Here is a 13,927-nt window from a genome sequence, read left to right on the forward strand (position 1 = left end):
TGGGAATCTAGAAGTGAATAAGACACAAGGGCTGTCTCTTACCAAAGGCAAAGAACATATACACAAATAAGTGAGAATGTAACAAATGAGGTAATAGAAGCCTAGTGGAATTACCTGGAAGTTCAAGTGTAAGAGTGATTAATTTTATCAGGAATTTCAGGAAAATATATCTGAAGTGGGGGATCTGTGAGTTCTGGACTAAAAAGAATATCCTTGGTCATCCAACATGGAAAAACTCATTCTGAATAAGAAATCACACTTGATACTTGATGGAATGTGTTAGAGCAAGTAACAGAGGACAAACTCAAAGACCCTTGTGTGTTATACATATACTTGATAAGGGTACATTTGGCAGTATGGAGAGAAATGGTTAAGAAGAGCATCTGGTTCAGGTAAAATGTTGTATGAACTGAGAAAGATGCATTATGTAACAGGATGACTATCACCCATCAAAATTCTTTAAGCAATGAAATATGTGCATATACTACACAGTGAGGATGGAGAGAATAAGTGTGGAGTTTGGGCAACTTTCAAAAGATTGCACAGAAAAAAGAGAGAAGATATAGGGAAATAAGAGTTTTGTGATAGATGAGTAGAACACTGGGGAATTTGGGACAGTAGAAGATGTTTCAGAGGACAGGTAATATAAGATCAAGAAAACCTTCAAAGCTTGAACATAGAAATTAAGAAAGTAACAAGGAATCTGCAATGACAGATTTAGTGAGATTTAAGAATTTAAAAAGACTCCTTAAACATCTATTTATAACATTCTTAGGTTCTTTATAAATCAGAGGAACCAAAAAGAGTATCAGAGGGAAAAAACATAAACAGAATTCATTGTCTTTAAATGGACGAATTCCATAAAAAGTTTCTTCAAAAATTTACTCCATAGACATTTTTTGAGTACCTGTTGTATGTCAGAAACTGTTCACTGAGATACTAGGGATAAAAATGTGTGTAAAGTATTGTATTTACTCTTAAGAAACTTGCATTTTACTTCAGTTATTTGATTTATAAACTATTACACTGAAAGATATTCTCCATGATAAGATATATAGAGAAAAAATAAAAATCCAAAACTCTGTGGAATTCATTAATTCAGTTAGTGCAGTATACTAAACAGATAGTCATCATGGATTTCATCATTGTTGTGTAAATTAACTGTGTCCCATGATCAGAATATACTTCTATAATCCAAGCTAATATCCTTACTTTATCTATGGGAAAAGATGAAATGCATCATAGGAGTATGGCTACAATCACATACATTACTAGAAAAGCAATTTAGAGCAAATATATGGCTGGGGTGTGATGAATGATACTAGTCAGTGAGGTAATAATTATCATTTATAGAGTACTGTTCTATGCTTTTTACACATATTTTACTCATCTAATTCTTATATAGCCCTTACATAACAATATAAAGTAAATTATACAATGTCACATGTGATACTTGATGGAGGCTGGATTTGAACCCAGGCAGTTTGGCTCTGGACGGTATAGTCTTAATCAATATGCTAGACTGTCTCTCAAATGTCATAAAAGACAATATAAAAGATTGTGTTGGATTAAGAAGCACAATTGAAGAATAAAAAAAATAATGCATAGAAAATATTATGTGGCTTTTTGAATGGGAGAACTATTATCTTATGTGGTAATATGTCTTATATGGTTGTTTCAAATTTCTAATGTGGTCCTTCCAGCTTGGGTGGAGAAGAATACGTATGAAGTAAATATGCATGAACTATTTTGCTGTGAGATTCTAGCACTTGCAAATTCTTGCGTTAATCTTACAATTATTCTGGAGATATCCTGTGAGGAACAGAATGGGGAGACTAGGATATCACATTAACTTAAATGTAGCCATTGCCTACAATAGTTCTCAAGCTTTATGTGCATCAGAAGCACCTCTAAAGTCTATTAAAAATACATTTTTCTGGTCCCCACCCCAAAGTTTCTGATTGAGCAGGTCCGAATCAGAATTTATGTTTGAATTTCCAGCCAGTTCTTGGTTGATGCTGATGCTGCTGGTTCAGAGACCACACTTTAAGAACCAGTGGTCTCTGCTGTTCTCATGCCTTTTTTTTTGCTTATAAAAGGTCATAAGTAGCCATCCTTGCCTCATCTCACAGCCTGGTTCTGACAGCAGTGTGACCTACTCAACTCAGAACTACATTGGACCATCTCAGCCCTGACTTCCCAACTGGGGTACTAGCAGGCAGATTGATCTTCTAGCAGGGGCACTATCCCAGAGACCTGCATCCACCTGCTCTCCATCAAGTAGAATAAGGAGACTCATGCCCAACGGACTCTGCCCGCCCTTTCCCCTTTGAAGTAGCCCAGCAACACCAAGCAAGTGCTTTCTGTCCCCATAGATGACAGCAGCAGGGATTGATTAAGAGCCCTGAAGTCCAAAAAGAATGAAGCGGACCAAAGCAGCATTGCCACAGCTCTAAAACTAAACTGTCAGTAAAACTAAACCCCACAAAAGTTAGTCAGAATCCACCCACTTAAACTAAAAGGGCATATAGCAGTTAAAATAGGAGATTTAAATAAGATTAAGAGTTTCTTAATATAATAAAGAAAATGTCCAAGATAAAGTTGAAAATTATATGTCATAGCAAAGACCAGGAAAACCATAATTGGAATGAGAGAAATAATTGATAGATGCTAATACCGAATCAAATCAGATGTTGGAATTATCTGATAAGATTTTAAAAAGCTGTCATAAAAACACAGAAAACAAAAGCAACACATAAAAATCAGTTGCATCTATGTATACTGATAATGAGCAAGTGGAAATCAATATTTAAAATACGATAATACCACTTACGATTTCTCCAAAGGACAAAAAAATACTTAGATATAAATCTAACACTGTACAGAATTTATATATAAAAATTATAAAATGTTGATGAAAGCAATTAAAACAGACCTTAAATCATTGCGAGACATATCATATTTTTGGATTGGAAGACTCAATATAGTAAAGATGTCAGTTTTCCCTAAATTAATCTATAGGTTTGATACAATTTTTTTCTTTGTAGACAAGTTTATTCTAAAACATATAAAAAGATGAAGTCCCTAGAATAGCTACAAGAACTAGAATAGCTACAAAAAATTGGAATAACCACTCTTCCCAATGTTAAGGATTATAATATAAGTGCAGAATCACAACAGTGCAGCATTGGAGGAGAGATAGACACATAGATCAATGGAACAGAATAGAGAATGCAGAAATGGACCCACACAAAGATGTCCACTTCATTTCTGACGAAGGAGCACAAGACAATAGTATTGGAGCAATTGGACATTCATTGGCAAAAAAATGAATCTCCACCTAGATCTTATCTCTCATATACAAATTAATCAAAATGGATCATGGACTTAAACGTAAAACTTAAGTACAGTAAGAACATAGGGAAATCTTTTTGGGACCTAAGACTAAACAAAGAATTCTTATATTTGACACCCAAAACACTATAAGAGGAAAAAAATGCTAAACTGGACCCTCATGTAAATTTTAAAAATTTGCTTTTTGAAAACACTGTTGAAAGGATAAGAGAAACAAAACTTAGAGTGAGGGAAAATATTTTCAAATCATGTATCTGACAAAGATCTTGAAGATATAATATGTAAAGAACTCTCGAAACTCAATGTTGTAAAACAATTGATCCAATTAGAAAACGGGCAAAAATATGCACAGACATTTCACTACTATACAGAGGCAAATAAACGCATGAAAAGATGTTCAACATCATTAGCTGATAGAGAGATGAAAATTAAAAGCACAAGGAGATATGACTGCACATCTCTCAGAAGAGCTAAAATGAAATATGTGACAACAAATACTAGCAAGGATGTAGAAAAACTGGATCACCCATACATTGCTGATTTGAATGTGAAATCAGCTGATTTAAATGTACAGCCAGTCTGGAAAATAGTTTCTTTTAAAACTAAAAATGAATTTACCATATAACTCAGCAATGGCACACTTGGGCATTTATTTATTCTCAGTTAAGTGAAGAGTTACTTTTGTGTAAAAATTTATATGAATATTCTTAGCAGCTTTATTCATATAATAGCCCCAAACTAGAAACTATCCACATGTCCTTCATAGGGTGAATGGTTAAACACACTGTGGTACCTTCATACTGTGGAATACTACTCAGTAATTGTAAAAGATGAACCATTTATACACTTAAAAACTTAGATGAACCTCCAAGAAATTATGCTGAGTGAAAAGATCAATCTTAAAAGGATACATAGCTACATGATTATATGCGTGTAATATTTGCAAAATAACGTAATTATAAATATGGAGAACAAGTAAGTTGGTGGTTGTCAGAGGCTAGGAAAGGGAAAGGAGAATGTTGTGGCTGTACAGAGTAATACAAGAAAGTCTTATAATGATGATATATAGTTGAGTGTATTGATTGTGGTGATTATACGAGACTATACATGTGACAAAATTGTTTAGGATTGTATACACACGGACACAAATGTATGTATATATATTTAGTGAAATCTGAATCTGCTTTTTATATTGTGTCAGTTTCTTGGTTGTAATAATATAATTCTTGTTCTTTGGGATGTTGGCATTTTTTTGCAAACTACTGTGAATCTATAATTATTTCGAAATATATATGTAATTTTTTAATGGTTGCAAGTAGAACTGACGGGTGGTCATGAGTTTCATTTTGTCATCTTCAAACAAAGCCACTGTATTCTCAGTTTGGGGTCCTAAAGTCCTTTAATATCAAAAATACAAATCTTAGGAGCTCAGGCTGAGGTACAGCCAGAGACTTTCATTAAAGAAATTATTTTCAGAATACCAATGTAATTGGTTACTCACTCTCTTTCATTTTCATTTTTCATCAAGACTAATTGGAAAGGGGAGGGGAACTGGGATTGGTGGAGAAAGGAGAATAAATAAAATTCAAAGGACAAGCAAAACTTAATACTAAGATGAACCTTTTTGAAATAATGGGCCCAATCTTTAAATTTGGTGCAATATTTCCTTTTTGTCTTTGTGAAGCCAAAATTTTCATGTTCATGTAGCCAAATTATTGCATTTATCTGTTGCTTGTACCAAAATTTTGGATTCCATATCAATATATAACAAAAGTCAAGGTCCTTATGCAATAAATGAAAAATCTAAGGAAACCTCGAGTCAGATAAAATAGATTTTAAAGATATAGAAGGTAGTAATAGTCCTATATTAAACTTCTATAAGCTTTTCTCTATTTCTTATTCCAACATCTGCCTCTTGAACCTTAATATACATCATTTCCTCCATTCTCAATGAGAAAGGACTTAGACTAGAGGTGAAAGAGTTGGAGCACATAGCTCTAGTTCTGTCCTATATTAGCTGTGTGATCATGGATTCATTAGCCTCAGTTTCTTCATCTGCATCATTTTTCAGGGAAGGAAAAGTGGCACAAGAGAGCATTTTGTAATGCTGCAAAAATTTTTAGGGCACAATTAGTAATAGCTTCTCAGCTTTTAGTAAATTGGCTAATTTGAAAATCGGAAAGAACTGAAATGTTCATATTAAGCCAAAGAACACTATGAAAGACTTCAATAAGAGGAAGCCCAAATATAAACCTGTTTGCGGAGTAAAATTCTACTTGTGTCCCATGTAAAGAATATGTGGCAAATGGATCTCATTGCTTATAATATCACCTTTTCTTGAAAGTTTTATGAGTATTAATAAGACGAAATATATGTAGAAAACTTATCACTGAAAGGAAAATGTAGATAAATTTAAAATATAATTTTAAAAATATGGTTAAAAATAAAGAGATGATTAAGAATAGGGAAATATAAAATAAATACAATATGTTATATGTTCTGAATTTATATACAAATTGGTCCTTATGTATAAATTTGCTGTAAGTTGGATGGTAGTAATTTATTTTTATTGGAGTTCATCGTTTTTCTTGATTTGAACTCTTTGTATTCTGACAATTCTTCTTTGAGGAGTTTATAACTGCTCTGTGGGTAAGAAGCTACGAAGTTTATATATAGCACTTCGATTTTGCTGTATTAAAATGAATTGTGTTTCAAACCCAGAAATGGCAAAACTCTAAACCAGACCTTAATCAAAGATAAATGACCAGCTCTAAAATATTCCACAGCTAAGAATTTGGTGCAAGAGCAACTTCAGAGCAAAGAAAGGAAATGATTTTGTAAGTCAAAGATTTACAAAGTAACTACTGCATGCTGCAGCTCACATGAAAGACAAAAGAATCACCAGTTTCACAGATCAGCCAGCACTACAATGTAGGTGGCTTATGGCCACACAGGGCCAAGACTCAGAACTGGGCCAATGGAGCAGGATGGCTGACGCAGTCATCATCTCAGACAACCCAGATAGTAATTTACTAAAATAGGCCATTTAGAGAAATGGAGCCAGGATAGGCCATTTCCCAGAAATGAATAGCATGGCCTTTCTCTGTATGGCTTTGCACATGAATGGCCTAAAAAATTAGAGGATGATGGAGGGAGAGTCTGAAAAAGCCATAAGGTCATAGAAATTGAAAAACAAAATGGAGAAAAGATTTGAGAATCTTAAGTTTAACAGAGGCAGCTGAGGCATTGGAGCAATTTTAAGACTTGAAGCATATAGTGTGTGGAATTTCCTGTCTTATTGGCAAAGGATCCTGAAAAAAAAAAGTTAATAAAATGAAATTAGTTATCTGATACCATTTTGCTGTATAGAAAGTTATTTAGATTTGAAATGATCAAATTATTCCAATACCAGAATCTCATATATAAAGTAGTCCCTATCCTTGTATCCTGATGTTCGTTGTTTTCTTGCTGACTGCTTTTCTTATGCCAGGCCCTTTCCCATAACCCTGTGATAAGCATGAGGAAAAGAGAAGATGCACGGTAATTCATCTACATAAAACTTTTTCTTCCCTGGCTGATATGAGAGATTTTCATTGGAAAGCCGTATCTAGAGATCCAAAGATTCAATGTAGATTTCTCTGCAGAATGAGAAAACTCATCACTGCCTTATCTCCACACAGCCATCCCTAATCTTGTTCAATCTGTTCTCTCTACCTGGAATTACATTGCCTTCCTCCTCTTGTTCAATTTTTCCTTATCCTTCAAGGCCTAAGTCAATGATCAGTTTCCCCTATGAAGCCGACTCTAATCTTCTTCCTTTCTCTTATCCAAGCATAATTTGTCAATGCTTGGATATTATTGTCTTTATTATTTTACTTATAATAGCTTTCTTCTCCACTAGAATGAAAAATAGTATCTGGCATTGGATTAGAGTTAAAATTCTGATTTGGCCACTTCTTACTGGATAATCTCAGACAAATCACAAAACATTTTGTTCCTCAGTATCTTCAAGTATAATAAGATAGTAATAATAATAATAATAAATACCACATGATTATTGGCAAGATAATATAAATTAATATGATTAAAATACTCCCCAAATACATGGTATATAGTAAGTGCCCAGTAAATGTCAGCCATTATGGCTTTTAATAGTTTCTTTGAGGGCTTCCATATTTTCACAGCCTTGGTACCTGATAGGTTCTTAATTTTTTTTTTTTTTTTTTTTTTTTTGCTTGTGCCTGAGCAACCCTGATTTTCTTCTAACACACATAGGCGCTTGATTAATATCTCCTTGTTTGATAAAAGAACAGTGAGCTTCTTTGATTGGTTAGCACTGTTTGATGACTCATGGCCTGAAAAATTTGTAATCCATATTTAAAACACTAATTTAAGATAGGCAGGTCAGTTTTAAGGGTAGTGAGATTCTGCCAACAGTTCCTTTTTCATGAAAAGGACATGTGGCTGCCATGAATCTTGATAGAGCTAGACTCAGAGTTAGGGCATGTTGTCAAATACTAGGGTATCATCAAAATTTCGAATGAGCAAATGCACTGGCACATGAATCCTGAAGGTCAAAGTGTATGTGGACCAAGTACGGGGCAGAGGCTGACATCCAGAAGGTGAAACAGGTGTGAGTTGATGCATCACTGAAACATCGAGGCTGGGAGAGTTCAGGTTGAGCATTTTGATAATAAGGGGATGAAATTTGGACTGAGAATCTAGGAATAGGGCCACAGCAGGCTGGAACATAGAATGTGGTTTGAATCTTCAAGCTTGGCAATGCTCACTGGCTTTCTCCCCTAGCTTTAAGCAGCCTCCCTGGTGTGTACAGATAAGGAACGGCAGGTGTAATTTGCTTCCCCGGGTGAGGGAGAAATTTTCAGATACCAGTGCCTGAAGGAAAGATTCGTCTCACCAGGGAACTAACAACTGATATTAAGTGCCCAAAGCTAATGAAGGATTCCTAAGGGCAAAGACATACTGTGCTAAAATGTTTAGTCAAGTATTAAGTTCAATCATTCTAGCAAACTCCAACTTTAAAGACAGAGTGCTTACTGAATTCGTTCAATCATGCCTCCATTATCATGATTATTTTCTTAATGTAGCTTCTTTTAAAGGTCGGTCTACAGTCATTTACTCAAGTTCTTATTCTTCATTTCCCTCACATTACATTGTTTCTTTATACAATGGAGATTACCTTGCTATAAAATCATATTAGTCATTGTCTGGTATAAAGAGGTGACAATATTTTTTCTTATCTCCTCAATCTGTATTGTATAAACTTTGCACATCTTTTCTCAGTATGTTTTTCCACAACTCATACTGCTTAAGTAGTAGGCCATATGAAATACCTATCTGCCTATAGTCACTTTATCCAAGAAATCAGATTCTTTCTCCTAGAGTTTTGTAATTGAGATTTAGTTACTCTAACTGCTTCCTGTGGATCCCTTGGATTGGGGTACTATTTAGGCTGCTATAAATCTTTCTCCCATGTGTACAGAGATGTAAATAAAACTGTTATATTAAGACTTACGGTTTTATGAGATAGAAATCTAATTAATACTAGATTAAGCAAAAGAGGACACTTTGTTTCACCGAACAATCCAGAAGTATGTAGTCCCATGAATGGCTAGAACAGGGTGTTTATATGTACTTCTAAAGAACTTTTCATCCTTTGGCTCTTTTTTTTCTGTTTATCTGATTCTCTGTCAGGAAAAATGGCTCAAACAGCTAACGTATATGTGATTGTGATTCTTAATTTTTTGATCAGAAAGAATGAGAGTCCCAATTTTTAAAAGACAAAAGATCTGAACATTTCACTAAAAAAGATATGTGGATTGCAAACGAAGATATAAAAAGATGTTTAATATAATTAGTTATCATTCAGTAGTATGGTTAAGATGAAAAAGACTAACTATACCAAGTATTGGAGAGAATGCAGAGTAATAGAAAAATGTGATACTTTAAAAAGTTTAAGAAAGTTGAATTAACTGTTAATAGGATTCAGCGCAAAAGAATTAGAGAGAAAATATATAAAAGGAAATGTAAGAGAGAAGAAATTTTACCGTAGACCCTACAGATATTGAAAGGATAAAATGAGAAATATTATGAACAACTTTCTGCAAAATAAGTTCAAAAATCTGAATGAAATAGACAATTCCTAGAAAAACACAGTTTACCAAAATTGAAGAAATTTGAAAATCTGAAATATATTTTTAAAAATTAATTCATAATCAAAATTCTTATCACAAAGAAAATAGACCAGATAGTTATAAGCTATATCAAAGTTTCAAGGAAGGAATTGTACCAATTTCGTACAAAACTCTTTCAGAAAAGAAACAAATCTCAACTTCTTTTATAAATCCAGAATAACTCTGGTAAGAAAACATGAAAAAGACATTAAAAATGTAGACATAAAAGATCTTTACAAAAATATTGACTTGTAAAATGTAGACGTAAAGAAATGAACAAGTAGGATTTATTGCAGGAAGTCATTTGGTTTAACAATAAAAAAAAATCAAGCAATTTAATTTATGTCCTTCATATAACAAAGGAAAAAATATACATGAGGATATCAAAGTGGAGAAACGGTTAATTTTATTCAGCTTTTATTCATGATAAATAATTCTCAGGAAACTACAAATAGAAAGGAACCTTCTCAGTTTGTAAAAGGGTGTCTACTAATAACTACAGCCCAAATCATCCTTAATGGTGAAATATTGAACTCTTTCCCCTTAAGGTGGAAAACAAGACAATAATGTTGAATCTCATCACTTTTATTCAACATTGTACTAGAAGTCCCAGCTAATGCAATAAGACAAGATTAAAAAAAAAAAAGAAGCCATAAAATTAAAGAAAAAATTAGAACTTTTTTATTTGTAGGTGATATAACTTTTTATTTTGAACATTTTAGGGAATATTCAACAAATACTAGAACTAGTAAGTGAATTTAACATGGTTGCATGACACAAGATCAATATATAATAATTGTTTTTCTATATATGAGCAATAAACACTTGGAAAATAAATTTCAAAATGCAATTTTATTTATAATTACATCAAATAGCATAAAATAATTTAGAACAAATTTAACAAAATATATAGAAACATATCAACTGTAAATTAAACAATTGCTAAAAGAAATTAAAGTTTATGTAAGTGGAAATGAATTGTGCATAGATTGAAAAATTCATACTGGAAAAATGTCAACTTCTTCCAGATTGGTGAATAAAGTCCATGTGAACCCAATCAGAATTCTAAGACTTCTTCATAAAAATTGACAAACTGATTCTAAAATTTATTCGCAAAAAGCAAAGAATCTAGAAAAGCGAAAACATTGTTGAAGAAGAAAAAACAAAGATAGAAGGACTGACATTACCTGATCTTGAAACATTGTATAAAACTACAGTAAGATATTATAATCAACACAGTAAGATATTAACATAAAGACAAGTATATCAACGGAACAGAATAGAGAGCCCCCAAATAGACCCACATGTATATGGTAAACAGTTATTTGACAAAAGTGCCAGCCAAGTTAATGAAAGTGTTTTTAAAAAAAATCATGCTAGACAAATTATATATTCATGGGAAAAATGAGCCTTCACTTGTTCCTTATACTACCCACAAAAGTTAATATACACATTGATTATGAACACTGGTGATTGGAGGGGAAAAGGGCAGAGCCGCTTTGGAAAATATTCACAATTTTCTGATGAAGTTAAAACATAAAAAGCTGTAAAGCCTCTAAAAGAAATATTGGAGAATACATTTGTAATCTTGGGGTAGAAAAAGATTTCTTAAAGAAGACACACTAAACACTAACTAAAAAGAAATAATAAATTTCGATTTATCAAATTGAAAAACACCGGTTCACCTTAAGCCACTATAGCAAAAATAGGAACCTGGCAAGCCACGACCTGGGAGAAAATTTTAACAATAAATATTTCTGACAAAGAGCTTATATCTAGGATATATATCTACAAATTAAAAAGTAAAACAACTCCATATGAAAATGGGCAAAAGACTTCTAGAGACATTTAAGAAAAGAAGATACTTAAATGGCCAATGAGCACATGATATTACTGGTCATTAGTGAAATGCAAAAATAAACCCACAATGAGATACCACTGCACACATACTGGGATGGCTAAAATTAGAAAGATTGACAGCATGAATATTGGCAAGAGTGTGGTGAGACTAAAACTCTCATATATTGCTTATGTGAGTGTAAGATCATGTGGTCATTTGGGAAAATTATTTTGGCAATTTCTCATATAAAGATTATTTTACACTGTGATACAGCAATTCCTTTTTTAGGTATTTACCTAAGAACACTGAAGACATATATCCAGAAAAAGACTTGTATAAGAATGTTCATAGCAGCTTTAGTCACAAAAATTTAAAAAAAAAAACAAAAAAACTAGAAATAATCCAAATGTCCATTAATAGTTGAATGGATAAACAAATTGTTGAGTGGTCATACAAATAGATACAATTTAGCAATAAAAAAAATTAACTACTGATACATGCAACAGAATGAATTTCAAAAACTTTAAACCAAAGAAACCAGACACACAAAGAAACACATACCATTATTCTCTTTGTAAAATTTCAATAGTAGGCAAATTAGTTTATAATGATAGAAATCAGACAGCGATTGCTTGGACGGTGAGACTGACTGGAAAGAGGCACAATGAAATGTCCTGGTGTGATAAATTTTTTTTTTTTTTGGTCTGGTTTTACATGTGGCTAGATATAATTAGTTATTATTGTGCAGTTGTCAAAGCACATACGTGTGTTTCATTGTAAAGATTCCTTAAATTAAAAGCATACAAGAAAAAAGAGATATGTTTCAAAATTACAGTTAAGAGGAGAAAACAATCAACAAACCTCACCTAAGACAATAATCTTTCAATTCTTTTGCAGTTCAAACTTTCGGGGAGCTTGGAATAATTGGACTCAGCTGCAGGTACCCATAAATTTCAATATCTCCTTTTCTGCTTTTTGGCTGTGTGACCCTGGGCCAACATCTTAACATTTTTGGCAGTAACCTGTAAAATGAAAAAATGGATTAAATGCTAAGTTTTCTTTAAACATAATGAAATACATTTTAGACATATGTTGAAATTTAGTCTCCATTAGCAATATGGCACCAAGCCAAGTTTGCAAATATCTTAACAACTGGCACATCACTTGTCATCCAGACATTTGTTATTTTAGCTCAGTGCTGGATCCATCCCAGTTAAGAAAAAACTAACAATGTGTCCCTAGGTACGGAATTAACTTTCTACCTGTGCATAGAGATCCTTTCCTGAGGGGGGATTTGGTCATAAGAAAAAGAATATGACTGCAGAGCTTGTTTTGATTTTAAACAGAATTTGGAGTTGCAGTCCTAGTTCTATGATTTTTGGATGAGCCACTTAAAAATAATCTAACAGGCCTTATTTTTATTATCCTGAAAATAAAGAAGTTTCCTTGGAGGATATCCAAAATTCGTTTCAGCAATTATAAGTCCCTTCACACCTAGAGTCTATGCACTTCAGTCTCTTTAACTCTATAGGATTATTTTTTTTCTAAATGTCAGACTAATTTTACTACTCCTCAGGTTAAATCTTTGACTGACTTTGCATCCTAGCAGTGTACCATGCAGAGCTTTGCACCTGCATGTATTACCTGTGTTATCTCCAATTACATATCCACCTGCAGTCTTTTGAACCATTGAGCATTAGGTGTTTCTCAAATATGCCAGAAAATTAAATGTCTCCCTAACTTTCTTCATCTGTTTCTTCTGTCTGAGAAGCCCATCAATAACTTATTGAATTAGCTGATTTCTATCTTCAAGCTTCAGCTCAAGGTTTTCCTGTCTTTGAAGAATGATTTGACCACTTGTTTCCTTTCTGCCTAGCTACCCTCTCTGTGACCCCGATGTGGAGTTTGAAGTCCCTTCTTAGTGCTTTATTTTCCAGAGTATTCACATAACTTTGTATATCTCTATTGAGAACAAAGACCCCCACCACAAATGTGTGCCTGCCCGCCCTTCCTCCCCCCACTCCCTGTTTCTGTCTCTGTCTCTGTCTCTGTCTCTGTCTCTGTCTCTCTCTCTCTCTCTCTTTCTCTCTCTCTGTCTCTCTGTTTCTGTCTCTCTCTGTCTCTCTCTCTGTCTCTCTCTCTGTCTCTCTCTCAACATTTATCTGAAAGGAAAGCTGAATTCAGTACTTCCTAAGGAAGGGAAGCCTGCCCCCCTGGGACACAGACTCTGAACAAAGCAAAGAGTCGAACTTGGTTAAGGTTAGATGCTTGCTGCTTAGGAGTTAGCTGACTTTCAGAAGTAACAAAGTTCAAGGAATAGCTGATGTTCCCATCAGCTATTTAAAAGGAGTTTTAAAAGGGTTTTAAAAGGAGGCTGCCACTGATGGGTGGGATTAACCCTGGTTCTGTGGTTAGTTATTTATAGTTTGAGACTAGAAAATAATAGATTTTTAAATTCCCACCTTAATCATAATACTTAACATTTTGTACATTAATCATAGATTATTTTTCTCTTCTTGCTATACTTAAACTCCCTGAT

Source organism: Pteropus vampyrus, unplaced genomic scaffold, assembly GCF_000151845.1.
Source record: "Pteropus vampyrus isolate Shadow unplaced genomic scaffold, Pvam_2.0 Scaffold1, whole genome shotgun sequence".
Taxonomy (NCBI): domain Eukaryota; kingdom Metazoa; phylum Chordata; class Mammalia; order Chiroptera; family Pteropodidae; genus Pteropus; species Pteropus vampyrus.